At 38.6% G+C, this 3732-nt stretch overlaps 1 pseudogene; it reads right to left on the minus strand.

The window, feature by feature from the left end:
* Positions 1 to 2136: 2136 nt before the first annotated feature.
* LOC109392370 (chromobox protein homolog 3 pseudogene) lies at positions 2137 to 2752 on the minus strand (annotated as a pseudogene).
* Positions 2753 to 3732: the final 980 nt, after the last annotated feature.

The following is a 3732-nucleotide window of genomic DNA, read 5'->3' on the forward strand; positions in this document are numbered from 1 at the left end:
CCCAGGTTGTTACCTGTAATTCTGATCTACTGGCTATAAATCAGAAGTTCCCATGACCTCCTCCTTGGGTTCGATTAATTTACTAAAGCAGTTCACAGATCTCACAGAGAAATGTTTTACTTATCAGATTACTACTGGTTTATTACAAAATGATATAATTCAGGAACAGCCAGATAAAAGAGATGCATAGGGCAAGGTATATAGGAAAGGGCTCAGAGATTCTGTACTCTCCTACAGCACACCATTCTTTCCAAATATGGATGTGTTCACCCACCTGGAAACTCTCTGAACCCTGTCCTTTTGCACTTTTATGGAAAGTTCATTGTAGCACCATTGATTGAATTATTGGCTGTTGGTTCTTGATTCAACCTCCAGCCCCTTTCACCCTCCCAGGAGGTCAGGGGGATGGGACTGAAAGTTCCAATTCTCTAATCATATGGTTTGTTCTCCTGGGAGCCAGTCCCCCATCTTTGGTGCTAGCCAAAAGTCACTTTATTAACATAGCAAGAGACACCTTATTTCTTTATCACTTAGGAAATTCCAAGAGTTTTAAGAGCTCTGTGCTAGAAAAGGGGACCAAGACCAAATATATATATTTCTTATTATAAATCGCAACATCAAAATTTAAAAAATGAAAACAGTGATACAATTTGTAATATTTACAGAAGATGGGGACCAAAAAGGGGATCTCAAATACTAAAACAGAGATATATAAGATAATGCCGATAAAAAGTTGAATGTGTATAAATATATGTATTTTAAAATTTGGGACATACTATTTTTCATGCAATGTTTAATAAACTTGTAGCAAATTCTTTTTAAAATCACTTCCTATTCTTTATAGTAATCTCTATTCTCATGTACCAGGTTTGCTTAAGGTGGGGTCCACCTGCATCATTTGGAACTATATTCATATAACACTTGAAAAGTGGGCCATCCTTTACTATATATAATTCATACAGTTCACCACTGACGAGACCCCCTCATCAACCAGGGTTGCATGAATGGATTGGGTAGGAGATCAGAAAAGAAAGACACAGAGACGAAAGCTGGGATCAGGAGGCCCACTGACCACTGATGGTGGAGCAATGGCCCAGTTTATTTTTTACACTAAGCTTATATAAGGGAGCAATTCCTTCTTTGCAGGGAGCAGTTCCCTCTTTGTAAAGGAGGATATGGGGAAACAATTTCCCCTTAGCAAGGTTATGTTTAGCAAGTAGAAACTATCAACAGGATTGCATTCCATTATGTAAGTCTCAGGAGTATCTGCGGTTTTGGCTGTTTCTCTTTCTTTAATGGTACAGTGGGGGTGAAACATTCTCCAAGCTGCTCACCCAGACATGAAGTTTGCCAGCTTGCCAGCTTACAGCATTGCGGCCCCTGACTGCTCACAGTCTGCTCCCCACATACCACTCTTGGTCTTAATAGGTAATAAAGATTGTCATGTCCTATATTGTATTGACAACATATAATTATATTTACATCACATATCACCTTTATAGGTGACCTATAAAGTCCTTTTATACCATCCTCTGATTTATTTGAATTTATAGTCAAGCTGTACACATAAATGTATTTCAAATGTAATATAGAAATATTGTTGACTTTTATGATCAATAGTTTCTTTTGGGGGGTATTTTTTTAAAGCCTGTATTTATTTATTTATTTGAAGTATGAGAAAATGCAAAAGCAGGTGAATGTATTCAGAAGACTCACCTTAGACATTATGTCTATGTATATTTGATTCACAGACCAAACGAAACCAATAAATAAACAAACACCAATAAAAAAATTCTCAAGGGAAAATCTCAAGGAAAAAATTATGTGATGTAGTTTCAAACTTGCTTGCACACAGTAGGCATACCATAAAATTCATTAAGCTGAATTAAATAGACTATTCCTTGTGTCAAGGACATCACTTTATAGCAATTAGTGTGTAGGGAGTTTATTAGGGAGTATTCTCAGGGAAAGAACTAGGAATGGCAAAGGGAGAAGTTATTCTGTAATGTGGTCTCAGTGAAGATATCAGTCAACATCTTAGGGAGCTTTGAAGATGGGTTGGACCTTCTGATTTGTGTCTTGTTCTAATAAGGAGGGCCAGGACTTATATATATATATATATGGCAATGCAAATAATTATTGGGCTTCGTCTTCTGGACAAGAATGCCAAGTTAGTCTCTCTTCATAAAAAGCAATTACAATTTGAGGACACTTCGTATTTGCCTCTTTTGCCAGCACCAAATCTGCCTCATCAGAATCTTTCCATTTCATGAGAAACATTAATTCTCCACTGCTGTCTGTGGCACCAATTATTCGTTCAGGATCAAGACCTTTGGCAAAGCCTCTTGGTTTATCAGCGGCATCTCTTTTCTTCTTTGATTTGCTATCTTCAGACTCACTGTAGATAAAGATTTTTTTTGTACCATCTTTTTCTTTACCAGCTTTTTGAGAATTAAGAAATGCTTCAATTAACTCTGGACAATCTAAATTTTCTTCAGGTTCCCAAGTATTGTCAGCATCGGTGAATCCCTTCCACTTCAGAAAATACTCCACCTTTCCATTCACTCCACGTCGGTCCAGTACTTTTTCCACCAAAAATTCTTCAGGCTCTGCCTCCTTCAACTTTTTTACTTTTCCCATTCTGTTTCTTTCCCATTTTTTGCAATGTAGTTTTATTGGATGCCATTTTTTATTGCAGGCTTGAAGAGCTATTCACCGCCTCGGAGCTGCTCCAGGTCTCCCGTCTGCAGCGTCTCCGCGAGCCACATCCGAGGGGGAGGGCGGGGCCAGGCCTTTCTAATCTGGCATGGACCAGGCATTGAATGTGGGCCACCCCATTCCTTTCCTGGGAAGATGATAGTCTGACCTTAGGCACGGCAGCTGTCTTCTGCTGGGAACAGATTCTGGAGAGGGTTGGCTGCAGAAATAGTTATTTCTAATGGCTGTTATAAGAATAAGTCCTGGTACCCTGAAGGAGTGTCTGAGATGTGCAGCATTGTATTCAATATAGATACAAAAAGGAATATTTTGACTCTACTGTTCCTTTTCAATATCCCATCTTTGAATCTCTCATTCTGCTAAAAGAAAGGCATATTTTTTTTCTTACGGGTAGACCTGTGAGGTCTGACTTGGCTAATTATTCCTACAATTTCTTATTCATTATCTCACATAGCAGGGAGTCTTTTTGGACCATCAGGCCTGGAAATTTAGGATTGCATATTAATCAGTGGAATATAATTTGCTAGCTGCTGCCTCTGTGCTTGGGGCGCACTGTATATACCAGGATACGTACAATTAGCCTCAAGGTTTGCTCAGGAGCACTTGCTCATCCAACAAGAAAATGAGCATTACAGTAATTGAGAAAATGAACACCTTGGACCATTTTCTTCCTGGCATTGGTTAGAAAGTCTTATCATTGAATTGCCCTGCTTTGTTTCTCATTATCTCTCAAAAGCATTGCTAGGCGAGAAGCTATTTGGCACACATAAAATTTTAGCTTGTTTGGGGTAAAGAAGGTGAACTACAAGAAGAGGAAAGATTAAGTTCCAGCGCAGTAGAGATTTAGTGCTCAGGCTTTTCTCTTTTTAATATTTTTTGCTAGGTGGGGTGGAGCGGTGGAACTTGACCTGGAGCTCTGAAAATTTTCTCAAGTATATTCATGATTTTAGCAGTATATGCATCTGTACTTTTTTTTGTGTATAGCTGTCATCAGAATCTCAAAGTGATCTATGA

Source organism: Hipposideros armiger, unplaced genomic scaffold (assembly GCF_001890085.2).
Source record: "Hipposideros armiger isolate ML-2016 unplaced genomic scaffold, ASM189008v1 scaffold_329, whole genome shotgun sequence".
In the NCBI taxonomy this organism is placed as follows: Eukaryota; Metazoa; Chordata; class Mammalia; order Chiroptera; family Hipposideridae; genus Hipposideros; species Hipposideros armiger.